The sequence below is a fragment of the Puma concolor genome, chromosome B2 (genome assembly GCF_028749965.1).
Source record: "Puma concolor isolate L17-30 chromosome B2, mPumCon1.1.hap2, whole genome shotgun sequence".
Classification (NCBI taxonomy): Eukaryota; Metazoa; Chordata; class Mammalia; order Carnivora; family Felidae; genus Puma; species Puma concolor.
Window position 1 is genome coordinate 63,903,517 of NC_141671.1, and position 22,694 is coordinate 63,926,210.

General features: G+C 36.2%; 1 long non-coding RNA gene across 1 annotated transcript in view; it reads right to left on the reverse strand.

The window, feature by feature from the left end:
* LOC147581015 (uncharacterized) overlaps positions 1-11,273 on the reverse strand; it is a 105,253-nt gene extending 93,980 nt beyond the window's left edge. The window contains exon 1 of the long non-coding RNA XR_015251312.1: positions 11,146-11,273. This is a non-coding gene — a long non-coding RNA (uncharacterized LOC147581015). The remainder of the gene's footprint in view (positions 1-11,145) is intronic.
* Positions 11,274-22,694: the final 11,421 nt, after the last annotated feature.

Sequence of the window (22,694 nt, forward strand, 5' to 3'; positions counted from 1 at the left end):
CCTGTTTCTGCCATTAAATGTATCAGAGTGACCAAAAAGATGTCATTCAGCACTATTAACTTCCCCAGGAAGTATTAAATAGATCTTTGAATGTCATATCTCAGTACACCAGGATATAAAGAAATGAATGAAACATAACTTAGGAAACAGATGCTGCTGGATGAGTGAGAGAATATGATAAAATCAGAGGAAGACAGAATCACAGTCATGGACCACATTTGCCCCAAAATCTCATGAGTAAAATAGAGCATCTCTGATACTGGATTTCTTACAATTGCAACAAGTAGAAAAGGTTTTTTTAAATCTCTGCCTCACCAGAGGCTTACATTTCAGATGAAGATCTCATTACCTTGTAATGTATCCTCTCCACCCTTATTCCCTACAAAACAACACCAAGAGAATATAAATGATCTACATGTAGTACTGTGCACTTTATTTGGCACTTTAAGCACAGATTAATCTTCATAAACCACACAGATGGTTATTACATAAACAAAAACAGTATATGCAGATTTGATTACCCTTGCCTCCACTTTCTTTTATTGATTACCTCTGATCAATTATTACCAACCTTAAATGGATAAACTGTTCTCTACATGCCACATAAAAATATCAGATAAATATCAAAGAAGAGACACAATTTAAGCAAACATCCGAGTCACAGAGAAAAGTCCAATAAGTGTTATAGGCATGAGTGATGGACACAGGGGAAAGGCAGGGCCGGGGGCAGAATTGCAGTAATGAGACAGGGAAGCAAAAACCAAGCTGCTAAAAGGAACATGGTACAGCAGTTCATGACTCAAAAGAATAATACCTCAGGCGTCCCTGTAACATAATCAACATCCTGACCTCCTTATGATCTATCTAACCATCTCAACATCAAAAATTTTCCAGCTGTATCTTTCCACTTTCATCTTTCACCAGCATGTTCTCAACCCCAAATTGTCACAGAAGGAAATACACAAAACCTCTTTCTTGAAATGAAACCTCTTTATTTGTTTTGATAACTCCAGAGCCGAAAATAGTGCCAGGCACACAGTGCCTGTGTTGATGAGGCACACAGTGCCTCAATATCTGTGTTGAATGAATGATTTATGACTCACTCAAGCATCCATATAGTATGTGCATCCTACAGTCAATCATATGCAAATCTATTTTAAATGGAGATATGAATAGGGTAGCTTATGTGGATGACGATGTTAACAATACCTTTCATGGAGGGACTTACAATCTAGATGGAGGGAAGTATATTCCTATAACAAGATAAACCATGCAACTCAGCATGTGATATCTGTTGTAATAAATAGTATGCCCTTTATATATTTATAGGAGAAAACCATCACAAATAGATACATCTAGGGAGGAAATCTTTAAGGAAAAAATAATAATAGCAATAGTTATTCAGTTTTTAAGCAAGCACTTAACGTATATTATCTAATTCAAAACATTTTTAACTACCTTATGGAGTATGTATTCTTAGTATGTCCATTACACTGATGAGAAAGTTAGGGGTCAGGTAAGTGAAGGAGATTTCCTCATGTCACATAGCTGGCAAATGTGGACCTGCCCCTGGAGCCCATGCTTTTAATGACTATGCTGTACATAAAGGAGTATAGACATATTTTTATTTTTATTAATAATGACGATAGGTTCTAATATATATTGAGTGCTTCCCCATGTGTAAGGTCCTGCACTTAATGCTTTACACAGATTATTTAATCCACACAATTTTACAAGACAGGCTCAATCATGATTTCCACTTACTAGAGGAAGCAACTGAAAGTTAGAAAAGTTCAGTAATCTGCCCAAGTTTCATAGGCAGTGATGAAACCAGGTACTAGGTGAGCCAGACTACCTCGAGAGCCTACACACCTAACCACTATACAATAGAGACCAGTCTTTTGTGGTAGGCAGCTTTAGAGATTAAACTGTGAAAGGGCAAAGAATATAGTACTATGTGAGCAGTTAAACCAAATGTATTTTCTATCCCTTTAAAGAAATGTGAACTCTCTGAAACTTCTGTTTGAATGGATACTGTCCCCTGAAATTGAAAGAAAATGATTTTCAGCTGTTCAACAGAGATCTATTTGATATGGATTAATTATGGTAAAGAGATTGTCACTGTATATAGGTCTGAAATCTGGTCCAGGGCAGTAAGCACAAGTTTCTTCATAGAGTAATTGTAAGGTACATGTCAGCTAAAGAAATAAATGTTCCTCTCATGACATGTACAAGCACAGTCATATCAAAAATAAGATATTACAGTGAGGAGACCAAATTACACTGTCTGATCAGCATAGAAAGTGCATTAAAAGGTTTTGCTCTTGTGTAGTATGTCTTGTACCATTGATAAAATCACTAACTCACAAAGCCTCTCTCCCTCATTTGCCTCATCTGTCAATGAAGATAATAATACCTACGCCTCAGAGTTGATGCTAGGATTTAAATGAGATAATATTTCTTAGGTGCTTCATATAGTACCTGGCACAGAGCAAACACCTGTAAATGGTATGTACCAATATGTATAATTGATATTATTATAATCCAGCACAATCATTAGTGATAATAATCCTATAATCAATTATCATGCACATCACAAAAACAAGAGGTCCTACCATTTGAGGGAAGAAAGGCCAAAGAAAATGATTCCGATGGAATAGAGGGAATCACAGGCAGTATAAAGAGGTAAGAGAATAAAGGAATTTAATTCAGAAGAAAAGAAATAATCACCAGTTAAAAACAGTGTGAGATTTGGCCCATGGAAGGTAAATATGCACCTTGTGAAAGATTATTAGGATACAATATTTAAGGGAATATTCAGACACCAGCTGCAGATTCTTACTGCCACTCATGCAAGGAAGAACTAAATCATGATGGTGGGAAGGATGTGCTGGTGTAGGGACAAGAGGTAAATGTACTTTATGCTCAATATTGCTGTTAATTTAAAACTACTAAAAAATACAAAGAGTCCAGATATTCAGATGTTATGCAAACCTTATTGGAGGATATACTTTTTTTTTTTTTTAGCAGAGATGGTCAGGATTTTCTAAAAAAGACCAGGTGGAGAACCAAACAGCATTTAAAATCTTAGTATGTTCTTCCTCCTACCCACTACATATTCTAAAAAGTAATTTGTGATTTTGTATGATCTTAATCTATCTGTTTATTTAATGGAATTTTATGCCTTTTAGATTTTGCAAGTGTTCTTTTGAAGTCTATTCTTATAGGTCTTCCCATCTAATTTGGAAATTTTCAGACACTGATGCCTCAATACCTCAACACATCAATAAAGGATTACATATTATACCAAAGTAGCTGCAACTCTCAGTCTCTCCCATTAATTACTTGGTTTTATATGTACGGTGATCTGAGCTACAAGAAAAGTTTCTCCCAAATGCCTCTATCCATGTTATGAGGATGAGCCCAAACTGTCCCAGAGATTTTCACAAAACTCATAAAGCCTATATTTTGATTTTTCAGCCTCATCTTTCAAGGTTGATACGAAAGCAAAGAATTCTTGGTTCCTCCAGATAATAATATTGTATCTATCTCCTCTGTGAATCAGTAGCAATGGTTTAAGATAAGGGCTCCATAAGTCTTGTCAAACTCTCTAAGACAGTTTGGGTCCATTTCAATAATGAGGGAATGAGAAAATCTTGGAAGGAATGTAGAACATAGGTCTCCAGTCTTCAAAGACCTGACTAGCAAACAACAGTTGGGGGCACAAATAAAGCTTTTCAAGTCTACTTGATGCAGAAAAAGCACTTGGAAAAGTAAACACCCATTCACAATAAACACCTTCAACAAGGTAGGTTTACAGGGAATATATCCTAATAAAGGTGATATATGAGGGGACCTGGGTGGCTGAGTTGGTTAAGCAACCGACTTGATTTCCACTCAGGTCATGTTACCAATCGTGAGACTAAACCCCACGGTGGGCTCTGCACTAGGCATGGAGCCTGCTTAAGATGCTTTCTCCTCCAGCCCCTCCCCCCATTCACAGGGTCTCTCTCTTTCTCTCTCTCTTTCCCAAAAAAAAAAAAAAAAATGATCACGTAACATCATCCTTGGTGGTGAAAACCTGAGTTTTTACCCTAGGGCCAGGAATAAGACAAGGATGTCCATTCTCACAACTTTTATTCAACATAATACTAGAAGTCCTAGCCACATCAGCCAGACAAGAAGAAAAAAAATAAAGACATCCAAATTGGTAAGGAGGAAGTAAAACTTTCACTACTTAACACATGACATGATACTATATACAGAAAACACTAAAGATCCCACCAAAAACTACTAGAACTGATAAATGAATTCAGTAAGGTCAAAGGATACAAAATTAATATACAGCAATTTGTTGCATTTCTATACACTAATAATGAAGTAAGCAGAAAGGGAAACTAAGAAGACAATCCCAATGACAACTACACCAAAAAGAATAAAATACCTAGGAATAAATTGAACCAAGGAGGTGAAAGACCTGTACTCTGAAAACTTTAAAACATTAATGAAACAGTTGGAGATGACACAAACAAATGGAAAGATATCTGATGTCCATGGATCAGAAGAACAAATGTTGTTATAATATCCATACTACCAAAAGCAATCTACAGGTTTAATGCAATCTCTATCAAAATACCAACACCAACTTTCATAGATCTAGAACAAATAATCCTAAAATTTTTATGGAACCACAAAAGACCCTGAGTAGCCAAACAATCTTGAAAAAGAAGAACATAACTGAAAGTAACACAATCCCAGATTTCCAGATACACCACAGAGCTGTAGTAACCAAAACAGTATAGTACCGGCACAGAGTAGACACAGAGATCAGTGGAACAGAATAGACAGCGCAGAAACAAACCCACAATTATATGGTCAAACTAACCTTTGACGAGTGAATCAAGAATATGTAATGGGGATAAGATAGTCTCTTCAACAAATAGTTTTGGGAAAATTAGCTACATGCAACACCACTCATCATCAGAGAAATGCAATCAAACCGCAATGAGATATCACCTCACACCTGTATGAATGGCTAAAATAAAAAAAACACAAGAGTTTTTGAAGACGTGGAGAAAAAAGAATCTTGTGCACTGTTGGTAGAAATGCAACTGATGCAGCCTCTGTATAAAACAGTATAGAGGTTCCTGAAAAACTTAAAAATAGAATTGCTATATGATCTAGTAATCCACTAGTGTATATTTAGCCAAATGATATGAAAACAGTATTTTGAAAAGATATATGCACTCCTATGTTTATTGCAGTATTCTTTACAATAGCCTAATGATGGATTCAACCCAAATGTCCATTAACAGATCAATGGGTAAAGAAGATGTGGGGGGTGTGTGTGTGTGTGTGCGCGCGCGCAATGGATATTTCTCAGCAATAAAAAATAATGAAATCTTGCCATTTTCAACACCATGGATGGCTGTAGAGAGTAGAATGCTAAAGTGAAATAATTCAGTCAAAGAAAGGCAAATACTGTATGATTTCACTCATATGAGCAATTTAAGAAACAAATGATCAAGATAATAGGAGACACAAAAAACAGACTCAACTATAGGGAGATGAGTGGGAGATGGGTAAAATAGGTGATGGGGATTAAGGAATGCACTTATCATGATAACCACTGAGTAATACATAGAATTGTTGAATCACTATATTGTATACTTGGAACTAATACAATATTGAATGCTGGCTATACTTGAATTTTAAAAAATTCAGGTGAAAATTCAGCAGATTAAAAAAATAACTAAGATAAAGTCCTAATAATAACTTCAAATAATCAATTGCTTGGATGCAGAATGGAAAAAGAATGGTTTGATAGCAGCTGATATGAAAAATCTCTATGATGTTGGCACAGTCACACTAGGATCTCACAAGAATAGCACAACCACAAATATGATGCAAGCATATTATAGAAATATTATATATTAATAAGGAAAGACCAAACAGCCTCATTATTTTTTTATGCTAGGCAGATACTAAAGAGTCAGATTCAATTCTAGTTTACCCCACTTGAATGGCTTGGCTATTCATATTGGCTACTATACCAGAATAGTAGGCTGGACAACCCAAGGAAAATGCTGAAGAAAGGAGATCTGTTTAAACTTGGATAATACTCATGTGAGTAAAGAGCATATGCAATGCATTTTACTTGTTGAATAACAGTTATATGGAATTAGGAGTTGAAGCTTTCTTCAGGAAAAAAGTAGAATCAATGGATGAAAATTAGGTTAGTAGTTATGTTCAATGATTGGCCGCCTCAAGATATAGTCTCACTGAGTATATGCAGCAGCTTTAGGGACTATAGATTATTTTGTGGGGTTTCTTTTCAAGTTTTTTTTACTGTATTCCTGAAAGGTTATTTATCCCTGCCCTTTGCAGTGCAGTTTCTCCCTACATGGTTCCCTGATTCATGTTGCGTTTGGCCATGTGAAGGGCTTTGGTCAGTGATCTTGAGGAAGTAGGGTGCATACCAGTATTTCTCAAATTTTAATGTGTCTATGAATTACTTGAAGATCTTGTTAAAATAAAGGTTCATAGATAGTATGTGTAGTGGGGCCCTGAGATACTGTATTTTTAATAAAGTCCCCAAGTGCTGTTGAAATTGCTGTTCATCAGACTAAACCTTGAGTAGCAAGGTTTTATGAAGCATCTAAGCTCTAAGAGGCTTTCTGGGTTTCCTTCATCTCTTTTGCTTTTTCTTTTTGCCACAAAACCAGCATGTCCTAAATTTGGGCTACTCCTGAATCCTCGGTCCTCGAATGACATATGCAGCAGAGTCACAGCCACCAAAATTTAAATAAATATGAAATATATATTTGGGGATAATTTGTTACTATAGAGAGGCTAAGATTCATCTGTGAGTGATCGCTTTGAGGGCATTCTCAAGAAGGGAATAAATCTGGACCTATAGTCTGAACAGGTTCATGTGCACCAATAATCAGCAAATTAGTAAAATGCTGAGGTTGGTTGACACATCTACTACTGTCTTCAATCTCATATCCAGGTGACAAATCTGCACATGTGAAGGCCTCTTAGCCTTCTGGTCAAAAGTGAGAAGTTACCCATCCTATGGCAAAAGCCATTAAACATTCATTGTCACAGGGGTCTAGATTTTACAGAAGCAACATAGGTGTGAGGTTGAGATGGTGACTATGGGACTTTACTGGTGCTGAGAGTCTTACAAGTTATTGTGTTGAGTAAACAAGAAAACTGGCTGAACAAGAGGAAACTACACTTTCCTCGAGGAAGCCTGAAAGGAAAACTCCCCTCATTCAGCTCTTCTAAACCAGCTGACATACACACTCATGAGATTATAACTTTGGCAGCACAGAGGAAGAAGTGTTGCCAATTTCATAGTCAAACCATCGAATTATTGTTGTTTTATCTTAATTAAACTTATTATTATAACACTGCACTAAGTGCAGCTATCCTGTCTCTCTAATATTCCCAGGAGTGCTGGACAAGGCAACATGATAGCCCAGCAATATTCCATGAAATTAATTATGTAGGGAAATATGCTATATTGTACTCTAATATAGATGCTTTTCTTGAACTTACTCTTTGGATTTTATGGTTAGTTTTTAAAATGGTTGGAGCAATAGTAATACCTTTTTAAGAAAACAAATCCCTGAATGAAGTCTCCAAATGGAATCTACTGATTCAATGTTTAATAATATTAATAATGAAGTCACCTGATTCATGAACTTTAGTAAGTGATCACCATTTATCACAGCCTTGTAAAATATCTTCAATTTTATTTATTTTGAGAGAGACAGAGACATAACATGTGCATGCATGCACACAAGTGGGGAAGGAAGAGAGACAGGGAGACACAATATCAAGCAGACCCCTTGCCATCGATGCAGAGCCCATCATGGGGCTTGAACTCATGAACCATGAGAAAATGACCTGAATCAAGATCAAGGGTTGGGCATTCAACCGACTGAACCACCCAGGTGCCCTGCCTGGTGAAATATCTTATTGCTAAACAAAAACTTATTGTTAACATTTCTCTTGTTCTATTTTACCAACTCTAGAATTTTGCAACATATTAATTACATATATGGCTAAGTAGCAATATTGCTGAATGATTATGACCCATGTATCCTAGAACCTGAAAAAAATCACCTTTTCAACCTGAAATATAACAATATACATTTTTAAATGCTCTAAAAGAGCATATCCTACAAGTGTGTATGTAAATTGTTAAATTTTCTCATTAAGACAGGTTTTCACTTTGCCATGGACATAACTTTGTGCATGCTGGTAATGAGCAATTCATTTACATCAGTAGTGACATTACCTGTTTTATCATCCAAATGAATTTCACATTTCTAGAGCAAGTTTCTCTCCCAAAGCTAAAGATGTTTCCCATGCATCATGTCATAAATGGAGAAAGACTATGAGGTACTTAGCAGTAACCATCATCATCAAACTATACTCAGGAAAATCAAAGCTAGAGGTAGGTACAGGTGGTTAAGCTAGATGAACACCACTATGACTGACGAAGTGCTTTATTATGAAATTAATGTTACAGTTAGTTCTAAGCTTCATTTGTCTTTTTATTTCTTTTTTGTTTGCTTGTTTGACTTGTTGGTGTTTCTTTAATTAGAACTTGCAGTCTTAGTTGTACAATAGCTTCTCAAGGGAATATGAAGGAGAATCCTAAATTTCCTGTACATCCTAGATAATGACTCACCATTTGACTTTGAACTAAGGTTCATGACAACACAATTCTCTTCTTGGTCAAGACTACTGCTCCATAGGAAAATAATATTTATTTACTTCTCTAGAGAGCTACAGATTTTACTTAATGCTTCTAAAGAGCTTTTGACCTCCTGAGCATTTACTAGCCTTTGTATAATGACGTCTATTTTTGGTTTGGTCATATTTTTAAAATTACTTTCCTGGCAGTGTTACAATAAGATGTTAGGCAAGTTAAAATTAAAAGACGACTCGATTTAATGTTAGACTACATTACATTACACATAAGAAATGGATGCCCTGTAACCTTCAACAAAGATATAACAGAAACCTAAGAACTCCAACAACTTGAAAAAGTACTATGACTGTCTCCTTGGCGTTTCTATAAAGCGTTGCTCTCTGTGACCTGGATTTTATCATTACCAAAACAACAAATGCATTCCAACATATTTTTAAACGTAGATGCTGTGACTGTTAAATAAAATCTGTCATGATTTTTACTCTTCAACTCAAATATTACTGCTTCCCCATAAGCAGGTAAGAATAGGGAACAATTTCTTACCCTCCAGTCCATGATATGGGCATGTTTATGAAGCTAATGCCTCAAAATTTAAACCCATCATTTTAAAGGGTTGGTTTCTCTGATATTCTGCCTACCTTAGCTTTTTTCACCACAAAGTCAATATCTGCCTCAAGTAATTTTCTCTTTTATAGCTAGACTTCTATCTCTATCTTTTTAATGTTTTGTTTTCCTAAACAGTTTTTCCCTTATCTCCTCCTAAACATTATGGAGAACAACTACAAACTGATATTACAAATGAGAGCCACAGCTTTAATTCTAAATATAGGTATTTATATAAATGATACAAAAATCAATAGAAAACAATTCTGTTGCCTATTTCAACTAGATCTTATCTGCAATTTACTAGTCTCAATCTGCAAGTTATGTATGTTCAGGGTTTTCATTATGCTTTCTTTGAAACTATGTTTAATTATGAAATATATTAAATATACAGAAAAGACAGAAGACCATAAGAGAAATAATATTATGTATTCACTTCCTGAAGCCAGAAAATATTAACATTCTACCATAATTTACCAATTTGATTTTATCATTTCCCCTGAGAGGTAGCCACCATTTTGACATTGTTATTATAGCCTTTCCACCCACATTTTCACATACATACAATGTCCATAAACACTATAGAGCGGAGGTTGGCAAACTACAGTCTGTGTACAAAATCTAGACATGGCCTATTCTACATGGCCCAAGGGTCAGAATAATTTTTGTATTTTAAAGGATTGGAGAAAAAAGAGGCATGTATGCAATGGAGACTACATATGGCCTATAAAGCCTAAAATATTTATTGTTTGGCCCTTTACAGAAAAGTTTACTAACGCTTCATATGGAGTATGCTTTGTGTGTATTAAAAATTTATTTAAATAATATCGTATTAAATAAGTCTTTTGCAACTTCCTTTTTTTATTTTTTTTTAAATTTTTTTTTAACGTTTATTTATTTTTGAGACAGAGAGAGACAGAGCATGAATGGGGGAGGGTCAGAGAGAGGGAGACACGGAATCTGAAACAGGCTCCAGGCCCTGAGCTGTCAGCACAGAGCCCGACGCGGGGCTCGAACTCACGGACCGCAAGATCATGACCTGAGCCGAAGTCCGCCGCTTAACCCACTGAGCTACCCAGGCACCCCAGCAACTTCCTTTTTTTAAAGTCACCATTGTTTTTGAAAATTATCAATGTGGATACCTATAGATAGAATTCATCCTCTTACATTGCTGTGTAGTTAAAATACCACTAAAATCACCACAATTTATTTTATAATACCCCTACTGATAGACATTTATGTTGTGCCCAATTTGGGATCATTAAAAATATGTCTGAAATAGATCTCAGCATACACGTCTCCTTGTACACATGTGCAGTGCAAGATCTCCTCCACTGTATGTACTTAGAAGTAGCATTGCATGCTATAAGGTATGCACATCTTCAGCTTTGCTCAAGAACAGATTTGTTACTCAAAATAGTTTTGCTGATTACTTTCTCACCAGCAATGTATGATAGTTCTCATTTCCCCACATCCTTGACAATATTTGGTATTATCATACCTGTTTGTTTTGTCAGTAGTATCTCGTTGTTATTTTACATGCATTTTCCTGATTACCAGTGTACCAGTAATAATTTACTGACTCTTATCTCCAAATCCACCCTTTAGTGTCCTGCTCTGTGATACTAAAGACGTACCCTATAAATATTTGTTCTTTTACATTAGTTAGGTTCTGTCAGTAGAGGTCACTGGGTGGAGTGTTAAGCCATACTGAGAGGGAGGGGCATCTCTTCCTCAATACAGTGTGCTTTTCCTGTTCAGTACAGCAGCTGGCAAATTAACATGCCTGAGACCTGGTAGCATACACTCACCTCAGTGGCCTCCATGGTCTGACTTCAGCCTACCCATGCCCTCTGGCAAGCTTCTCAGCCACCTGCCTGGTTGCTCAAATGAATCAGTTCCAAGTCCATGTCTTCTGGTAAGTTTTTTCCCATTGGCACCTTAAGGAGAGAAGGAAGGCAGAGTATTTTCAGTACTTAATTCCTTTCCCATTTATTCTCCCTCAGCTTAGAGATAATCACTGCTTTCTGCCTTGGCAACTTCTGTACCACTAGAGTTCTTTTTAGTTTCTTTTATAGTTAACCATTCTTTACTAGTTTATTTTTTATGTTAAAATTTCTCTCTTCAAAACTGTTATGATTCATGTTTCCTGAATGGATCCCAATTGGTGAATGGATCCCTAACTGGTGAAGTTGAACATATTTTTGTATGTTTATTAGCCATTCAGCTTTCTGCTCTTAATCATAGGTAGGTAGGGAAGTAGGTAGCGAGAGATACACACACACAAAGAGAAAGAGGTTGAGAAAGACAGAGAGAGAGATGTGCTTCTTTTCTTGGGAGGGGTAGGTATTATTTATGTGTTTTGGATATCAATCCTTTGTCAGATCTATGGTTTGCAAGTATTTTTTCCAAATCTGTGATTTATCTTCACATTCAATGATATCTTTAAAAAAATTTTTTTAATGTTTCTTTATTTTTGAGAGAGAGAGAGAGACAGACAGAGCATGAGCAGGGGAGAGGCAGAGAGAGAGGGAGACACAGAATCCAAAGCAGGCTCCAGGCTCTGAGCTGTCAGCAGAGAGCCTGATTCAGGGCTAGAACTCAAGAACTGCGAGATCATGACCTGAGCGGAAGTGTATGGTTAACCTACTGAGTTAGGCGTCCCTCAATGGTGTCTTTTAACCTAGAGAAATTGATCAGTATTTTCATTCATGGTTTGTGCATTTTGTCTCTTATTTAAGAAACTCTTCATTATGCTGATATCATAAAGGTTGGTTCCTATTTTTCTCATGGAAGTTGTAGAATTTTGCTTTTTTATATCTTTAATATACCTGAGATTTTTGTGTAAATAAAGTACAGGTTGAGAGTATTATTTTCCTTTTTTCCATATAATGATTTTTGTCTCAGCACCATAATTTGAATAGTTATCCTTTCTCCACTAATTTATAGTGCAAACTCATCCTTTAATAAGTTATTACAAAAATGGGCCTAATCTTAGATTTCTAAATTCTGTTCAGTTTGGTCTGTTTATCTAATCTGGTACTAATATCTACTGTTCTAATTATGATGACTTTATAGGTTTTGAAATCTGGTAGGATGAATAAACATTCTTCTATCTCCTCTTCTTCATTTCCTTTAAAATTGTCTTGGCTATTCTTTGCCTTTCACTCCCCCATCCAAATGTAGAATAACTTTTATCGGGTTCCAAGAAAGTACTTCTAAGATTTATTAGAATAGAATTGAACTGATTAATTAAATTAGGCAAAATAGAAACAGTTGCAATGTTGAGTCTTTCCACACACAACATGTAGTTGTTTTCTCCATTTATTTAGATCTATCTTCAGTAAAGATTTAAAATTATCTCCAAAATAGACCTGGATGACTTTGTTATATTTATTGCTAGATACTGTGAAAGTAATTAAACAAGGAGACCACTATACTGGGGTGATTCTAATGCTTTGGTAACCTACATAATAACCAAAACCTAAGCCAGAGAGAACGAAACTTAAACTTAACCAAATAAGTCTTTCCCAAATAAGAGCACTGCTTAAGTTACAGCCAATCAAATAATTTCCTTGCTTGGCTTCTGTATCATCTATGTAAAATATAAACTCTCCCCTCACTCCTGTTGGTGGAGCTCTCCTAACCACTTCTGGTTGGGCAATTCCAATCCAAGTATGCTCAAATAAACTTTTGAAAAGGTTAATGTGCCTCAGTTTATTTAAAAAATTTTTTTAATTTATGTATTTTGAGAGAGGGGGGGAGAAAGCAAGCAGGGGAGGAGCAGAGGAAGAGGGAAAGAGAGAATCCCAAGCAGGCTCCACACTATCATCACAGAGCCCGAGGCAGGGCTCCATCTCACAAATTGTGAGATCATGACCTGAGCCGAAACCAAGAATCGGCCGCTTAACTGACTGAGCCACCCAGGTGCCCCAACTTCAGTTTATCTTTTAAAATACCATATATGTTTTTTGCTATATTGAATAAGCTTTAAAAATGACATATTCTAATTGTTTTTTCCCCACTTAATTTTTCTGTAATGATTTTTGCAATCAGCAAACTTGATCCCATAGCTCAGTTTTAATAGTTTGTAGCTGCTCTTAGATTTTCTCTGCAGTTAATCACATCATCTGTGACATTTTGCTTTACATTTTGTTTCACATGGAAGAGTGGAACATTCCTAAAAATTAAAGTATTAATCATCAACATAGAATTCACTTTAAGAAAATATTCATGTTAGTTTGATGTCTCTAAAAAGAAAAGTTTCCTCCAAAAACGAAGTTTAGCAGCATTGAGAGCCCTCGTGTGGAAGCAAGTCAAGTAAATCCTCACTTACATTTTTTTTCTTAAACCAGATCAGTGCAGATATCAGCTGATTTAATCACCCTTGTCAACTTTTAGTTAGGCTGACAATTTCTGAAGCTTAATTTACCTGTGTTTTAAAAGAGTAGCAAGTTTCTGTGGCATTAGCTATGTATCCTTAATCAAACTTACAGAAAGAAAATACTTTCTTTTCCCTTACTTATCAGTCTCTATTAATTTACATCTAATGACAAGTAAATAAAGGTTTCATAGAAGACCATCTAGACCAAAACAAAAAACAAAAACAAAAGAATAGAAAGGATCAATAAACACATAAAAATTGGCTTCACTAGTAATAAAAAATGGAAATTGAAATATTGTTTTTTCTCATGTAAAATAGTTATAAGTGTTGGTGTTGGTATGTTTTTTTAAGCAGTAAGGAGACTAAAGAGGATTTTTTATACTGTTTGGGTTTGAGGGAAAGGGAACTCTCAGATTTCCCTTTTGAGGTGTTAGTTGGTGAGCAAGTGAGCAATATTTACAAAAAGTCTTTAATTTATGAATGTCATTTGATTCCCTCTATACCTTTATTTTAAAGAAAGAACCATATCTGTGGTAAACATGGAGATAAAAAGATGTTGGTTGTGGTGTTGTATTTATAATGACAAAAATAACATATCTAACAAGAAGCAATTTGTTAAATTGTGATACATTCATATGACAAAATACTGTCTAACCATTTAAAATCATACCATAAAAGACTATTTTATGAACTAGAAATAATTTTCCTAAAATGTCACTAAAGTTTAAAAAATTATTTGCATAATATAATCTTAATTTGAATCAAGCAGTATATCCATAAGAATAAGCTTTATATGTGTATAAATTTAATCTTCACAACAATTCTATGAAAAATGCTATTAGTATCATCATTTTAGAGATGAAGAAGCCAAAAAACATGGAGATTAGTAATTTGCTCAATATTAGTATATGGCAAAGCTGGACACACGCATGTGCACGATCATACACACACACGTTTATGTCAGAAAATAACAGATTTCTACCCAGTAAGAGTATGGATCATTTTTGTTCTCCTATTTTGCATGTTTTTTATTCTCTAAATTTCCCCCAAATGAGCTGTTATTAATAAATCTAATAAATGATATAACTATAAAGGTGAATATTAATGTTTATTGTGAGAGCTGAAGAAAACATATGCACTTAATCATACATAATGCAAAGTCATATTAATCTTTCTCATATATATTTTTTGTACCAAGTTCTGGAAACTTAGCCCAGCCTCTGTGCTGATTTATATTTTACTATGAATATTGTTTCTGTGAAAACAAAAACAAAAAACAGTAAACCATTTCAATGCAGTAGCTTTATTCTCACTGTCAGTTACATTTAATGTTGGGGGAGGGGGGTTTCCCACCCCTCACACCCTTGGAAATAACTGATGCCAGGCTATAGCTCTGCCTGCGTTCTCATTACCCTTAGCCAGAAAGCAATAGATTCTGTAAGGAAAAATATTGCCCCATTAAACAAACTGTCATCATTGAAGAGCAATCATTCTTTTTTATTTTTCCTGTGAGGTTATCTTAATAACTCACTCATAACAGTTATCTCCCAGGAAACATCTAGTTCATAGAGTACGACTGTTAAACAATATGAGTCTGGTCCAAATAGCCCAGGATGAATGTTTCCAACCATGAAGGGTCTGTATTTATTAAACATCTGTATGGTGCAAAGACCACTGAAAGTTACTGCCTACCATTGGTGAAAAACTAATTTATTCTTGCTTTTTCAGTGCTTTTAACTCCTCCACATGCAACTTGTCACATTAGAAGTGATCTCTGATCACACCAAAGGAAACCAAGTAAAACCTAATTGGCAAACCCAAATTTGATTTGTGAGACTGAAAATTTGCAGGAAATAATGCATAACTGGCATTTTAGACAACCATTATTTTAATATCACTGGATTCTAATTCTCTAATGAGGTGAGGGAATCTATTATATTGCCTTTCCTCCAACATGGAATTGGCAGGAGAATTTCTGAAGAGTTACCATGAAATCTTTGCAAAACATAGATAGATACTTGTTGTTATAGAGACTCCACACTCATAAACATGCATATGTGCATATCTAATGCAACACTAACTCAAGTGATCAGGGCCCAAAACTACACTGTTGGTCTTACATTTATTGCTTTCTCCTTAATTAGCATTTATTATAATATATATTAGACGTATTGACAGAATTACCATTGAGGTGAAATATCAATGTGTATCATTCAGTGTAGAACAAAAAAAATGCTTTTGGAAACATTTCCCCAAACTTGGTACTTCAGAAACCTTGAGCATGGGGCTCAGTGCACAAAGTTTGAAATAATTCATACTGGAGACCAGCACTTCTAAACTTACTGTACTTTATTTTTTCAGTCCAAGACTAGTTTTTCATTGATAAACCATTTTTCAAGAAAAGATTGAAGGTCATGCAAAGGAAAATAAATATCTAGTTGTTTACCAATCACCTGATTTAGGGTGGCTATTTATATTTTCCAAAGGAAAGTTTCATTTCCCTTTCTTACAGATGTTAGGATTAAGATTTGCTTTAGTTATCACAGTATAGTCATCATCTATTGTTGTGTAACTAATCACCCCAAAATATAGTGGCTTAAAACAACAAAATGTTATTATCTCACAGTTTCTGTAGATCAGGAAAACAGACGTAGTTTAGTTGTGTCTCCTACCTCAGGGTCTCTCACAGGCTGCAAAATCAGGGTGCTGGCTCACTAAAGTCAAGAATCCACTTCCACGCTTATTTTTATGGTTGATTGTAGGAATTAATTCATGTGAGTTGTTGGACTGTGGGCCTTCCTAGCTAGCTGATGGCCAGAGGCCACCCTTGGTTTTGTTCCACATGAGCCTCTTCCACATGATAGCTTACTGCATCAACGTGAGAAAGCCAAGAATGCAAGAGAGAATCTTCTAGCCAAGGAGAACACCCTACCAAGGTGAGAGTCAGAGTCTTAACTCAATTGTGGGAGTGACATCCCATCACTTTTAATACACTGTCTTAGAAACAAGTTACTGGGTCCAGTACAGACTTGAGAAGAGGGGATTACACAAAGGCATGAATACTATCTTAGAAGTCAATCCCCCACATGCAATTATTAATTGTGAGTTAAAACAGGCTCAGACTGAGAAGTATTACAAACCAAATCCTTATTTATTTTATGTCTATATTTAAAGTAATTTTCATCTGAAGTTAACGATTCCAAGATATCAAACACACACACACACACACACACACACACACACACACACACACACACAGACAGGAGAAAGAGAAAGAGATTAGCTTGGAATTTAGAGTTCCAAGATAAAATCACAATAAAGCATAGAATTTCTTAAAAATATCTTTAAGTGATGCTTAGAAAGAGAAAAAAGCCACCTGACTTTGATAACTGCTTCCCTCTGCCCAACTAGGCAGCTTCATCAAATGGCTCAGGGGGCATAGTCACACTGGGATTCATCTCCACCGCTGCTGGATCATTACTGCTTCCCCAATTCTGTGCTTTGATTTAAGAGGATAGGAGACAACTCCATGAAAGGGGTGAGGTGTGAGAGAGTGTGTGGGTTAGTCTTTTTGCAGCCAATCCTGGAGAGCTTTTGTCTTTTCTCCCTGTGGGAGGAACAGGCTCCTTGTTTATTTGTTTTTCAGTCTGTTGCTTATAGTCAAAATCTGATAACCTTCCTTACACAGATATGGATCCAAATATTCTCAATCAAGAGTGTGGGGTTGATTTGGTTTTGTTTTGGAAATCCAAAGCACATTAAAGAGGTTTGTTTTTTTGATAATTGTGTCTGCTTTGAATTCAAAAAAATCCATTTTGGACTTTAAATTACTTTTTTTGTTCTGGTATCTATGGGCCCTTACTTGTAGCAAAGGTCACTCAATAGGCAAGGACATAAGAAAAAAATAGGGTCAGAGAATTTTTTAGTTATTAGTTCAAAATAATAATTTAATACATAGATCTAGGTTTGAGATATAAGATCATTTTTTAACTCCCCAAATGATTCCAAATCACAGTCATATTTGAGACCCCTGATTTTCAGCATCTATTTTATGGCTATTTTAGTGAGTAGCCATTTGAGTTCAAATAAGTGCCACTTACTAAGTAACACTGGGCAGGTCATTGCTTTAAATCTTAGTTTTCTCATCTATAAGATGAGAATATTTTATGTAAGTTCTATGTTTATTATTAGGAATGAATAAAATAATAAATATAAAAATCTTACCTCAGTCACTGGAACATTGTAAACAGATAGTAAAGATGGAGTTTGCAAATAATTATAACCATATATTAGAACATAATAGGGCAACTGGGTGGCTCAGTTGCACTTCTGGCTTCTGCTCAGGTCATTATCTCATGGCTCGTGAGGTCCAGCCCTGCTTTGGGCTCTATGCTGACAGCTCAGAGCCTGGAAACCTGCTTAGGTTTCTGTGTCTCCTTCTCTCTCTGCCCCTCTCCCACTCATGATCTGTCTCTCTCTCAAATAAATAAACATTAAAAAAAAGAGAACATAATATAAATTAATTATTTGTCACTGGTGATTCTACTTAAGGTACATAATATATCCCTGACAATCCTCCAGGATTATTTTGAGCATATATTCTTGGATTATTTGAGGTCTATGTTACAGGCCTATTGAAATTATTTAAGTACAGTTGACCTTTAAACAATGTAAAGGTTAGGAGCACCAACCTCCCTACACAGATAAAAATCTGCATATGAATTTTGATTCTACAAAATCTTAACTATTAATAGCCTACTGTTGACCAAAAACATTACCAACAACATAAATTGTCAATTAACACATATTTTGTATATTATCTATATTATATACTCTATTCTTACAGTGAAGTAATCTAGAGAAAAGAGAAAAACATTATTAAGAAAATCATAAAAGCAAGAAAATATATTTACAGTACTACACTGTATTTATTGAAAGAAATCCACATAGAAGTATGCCAACACTGTTCAAAACCATATTGTTCAAGGACCAGCTGTACTACATAAATAAAAAACATATTTTTCTTTTATTCATTCATCCATTTAAGCACTGTTCTGGGCACTGGGGATACAGCAGTGAGCAAGACATACAAGGCCCCTGACCCTAGAGAGTTTGTACTCTGGAGAGACAGAAAATAAACAAAAAAGCATTTATAATGTGATGCCAGTTAGTGGTTATTTTTATGAAAAAGTAAAGCTGGGAGGAGAGTAAGACAACTGTAAATTTGAGGGGTGGAGTATTTAGTGTACTTAAATGAGGAAGAAAGTTCTCTCAGTAAAGGTAATAGTTGAGCAGATATCTAAGGAAATAAGAGAGTAAGTGATGGAAAATTCTGGGGGGAAAAAGTATCCCAAATAATGGCACACAGGAGAAACAGCCCTGAGGAACACTGTGAACATATTCAAAGAGCAACAGGGAGACAATGTAGGCTACAGTTACACCAAGCAAAAGCAGAAGATGGTGAATGGTGAGGCCAGAGAGTGAGCAGGGACCAGGAATCTTACAAGATAGGTACTTGGGTCTTGTTTCTTTCACTTATCACAATGTTTTCAAGGTTCATCCATATTGCAACATAAATCAGAATTCTGATGTACATTTTTAAAAAGCCCATTCTTGTTACTATGGTATAAACCCATAATAAGGGTGCAAAGGGGGAAACAGAACAAAGAGAGAGAATGCTGTACCCTGATGAGAGATAATAGAGACTTCATCCAAGATGATAGCTGAGAAGGGACCAGATTCATGATTAATCTATCTAGATTGATCTAGAAAGATTTACCTATGTGTTTGTATATATAGAGAGATATGTATTTCTACTATGTGTAAATGTGGGTGTGTGACTTGAATAGCCAACCATGGTACATCTGGGCCAGGCTGTTGGCAAAGCTAGGATTGATTTTCAGTGATATTCTACTTCGGCTGCTGTCCCAGCTTCCAGCTCTCAAACTTCACATACCTTCAAGCATCGGCCAGAGTCCATGAAACAAGTTGTAATGATAATTTTAAAATGCTGTCAGTGAGAGCGTTTACCTTGGGAAAATGTGGAACCTCCCTAGATGACTGACAGTACTCAATTGGATGTTTAATTCAGGTTTGTTTAAAACATCAGTCTCAGGAGGAGCCAAGATGGCAGAATAGCATGGAAGTTTTTTTGTGTCTCATGTCCATGAAATACAGCCAGATCAACACTAAACCATCCTGCACACCTAGAAAACTGATCTGAGGATTAACACAACAATCTGCACAATCTGAACCACAGAACTCAGCAGGTACACGGCATGGAGAGGTGAACTGGGGGAGAGAGAAGCCGCAGAGGGCAGGGAGCTGTTTTTGCTTGTGGAGAGAGAATGGAGATAGAGGGGTTAGGGTGAGAATACAGGAAAAGCAGCTGGAGAAAAAGTGGAAAAGTGGAAACAGCCACAGGGACTGAACTAAAAAGGGAGAAAGGAGAGGGTTTAAATTCCATTAAGACTCTATAAACAGGGGGAGTTCAGAGCCTGAAACTCTGCAGCTTAATACCTGGTGGTGCTCTGGTCAGAAGGGCGAATCCCCAGGAGCTGAATGAAGTCCAAGGGTCTTCAGGCCACAAGGGAGAGGCAGTTCCCCTGCTGGGAGGACATCTGGTAGAGGCAGTGTGACCCACCCCCCACAGGCAAAAGCTCCAGGGGACCCAGGAGAACAACCACATATGCTGCTGCTGGAAAAATTTCCTTGGGGGTGGAGCCTGGTGCCAGATGTGTGTTGTGATTTTCCATAATCCCTGAAACACTGCTATTTTCTCTGGGGTGGACTGGTGAGTTCAAGTTTCACATGAATTTCTCTGGGGCAGACTGGCACCCAGCCACAGTCTCTGGGCATCAGCAGCAGCACAGTCTTGCGAGCATTCCTGGGTATGGCTGGCAATCAGCCATTGCTCAGTGAGACCCTCCCGCTGAGGGGCAGAACAGGTCAAAGCTGCAGTCCCTCAGAAATAAGGGGTCAGGAAACACAGCCGCATCTGAGATAGAAATCAGGAAGGATGTGCTGCCTGGGACTTGGTCACAGACAGTATAAAAGCCGGGAGTGGATGGAAGCCAAAGACAAAGGACAGGTGCACGATTGCTAATAGGGAAGAACAAAGTTCTGATACTAGAGACTAGGTAGCTGGTATATGCCATTTTCACCCCTCCCACGCATGCACATACACACCTACAAGCGCCACAACAATCCACCCCAGTGAGCTAAGCAGCTCCATCTAGTGGAGATTGGAACGGTTACACTAAGCCCCTCCAGCTGGGCCAGACTCACTCTTCAGATCACAAATGTCCCTGCCTGCTTAGATTACGTACTATAGAGCAATTCATAGTTTGACTCCTAGGGGAAAATGAAATAATTTTAATCGTATTTCAGTCTGTTCACTGGTAAATCTATTCAATTTTCGTTTTTTTTTCTATTTTTTGTTTCTTTTTCTTGAATACAGAAAGAAAAAAACATTTTTATTTTCAATTTTTATTAAAAATATTTCTCTTTAATTTTTTCTACTGTATTGTTTACTTTTGTGTAATTTTTTTTTCAAATTCTATTTTACTTCCATCATTTCATCTTATTCTATTTCAGTGTATTCATTTTTTCAAATTTTCAAATGATTACTTTTTTTTCTTTCTTTCCCTTTTTTCTCTAATCAAGTCACTTTCAACACCCACCAAAACACACCTAGGATCTAGCATCATTTATATGATTTGTGTGTGTGTGTGTTGTTTTTAATTTCTTAATTTTAATTTTTTAATTTTAATATTTTTAATTTTATTTTTTTACCTCATTAATTCATTTTCTCCCTTCAAAATGATGAAACGAAGGAATTCACCCCGAAAGAAAGAGCAAGAAGAAACGACAGTCAGGGTCTTAACCAACACAGATACAGGCAAAATGTCTGAACAAGAATTTAGAATCATGATAATAAGAATACTAGCTGGAGTCAAAGATAGATTAGAATCCCTTTCTGCCAAGATAAAAGAAGTAAAAAATAGCCAGAATGAAATTTAAAATGCTATAAGTAAGCTGCAATCACGGATGGATGCAGCAGTGGCAAGGATGAATGAGGCAGAACAGAGAATCAGCAATATAGAAGACAAACTTATAGAGAAAAATCAAACAGAAAAAAAGAGCAAGACTAAGGCAAAAGAGCATGATTTAAGAATTAGAGAAATCAGTGACTCGTTAAAAAGGAGCAACATCAGAATCATAGAGGTCCCAGAAGAGGAAGAGAGAGAAAAAGGGGTAGAAGTGTTATGTGAGCAACTCATAACAGAAAACTTTCCTAACCTAGGGAAAGACACAGACATCAAACTCCAGGAAGCACAGAGGACTCCCACTAGATTCAATAAAAACCAACAATCAACAAGGCATATCATAGTCAGATTCACAAAATACTCAGGCAAGGAAAGAATCATGAAAGTGGCAAGGGGAAAAAAGTCCTTAACCTACAAGGGAAGACAAATCAGGTTTGCAGCAGACCTATCCACAGAAACTTGGCAGCCAGAAGGAGTGGCAGTAATATTCTATGTACTGAACCAGAAAAATATGCAGTCAAGAATTTTTCATCCAGCAAGGCTGTGATTCAAAATAGAAGGAGAGATTAAAATTTTCCCAAACAAAAATTAAAGGATTTCATGACCACTAAACCAGCCCTGCAAGAAATTTTAAGGGGGACTCTGTGAGGGGAGAAAAGATGAAAAAATACATACATACATACATACATACCAAAAGAAACAAAGACTAGAAAGGACCAGAGAACACACCAGAAACTCCAACTCTATAAGAAACATAATGACAATAAATTCATATCTTTAAGTACTCACTCTTAATGTCAATGCACTCAATGCTCCAATCAAAAGACATAAGGTAACAGAATGGATAAGAAAACAAGATCCATCTATATGCTGTTTACAAGACACCTTCATATTGAAAGTGAGGGGATGGAAAACGATCTATCATGAT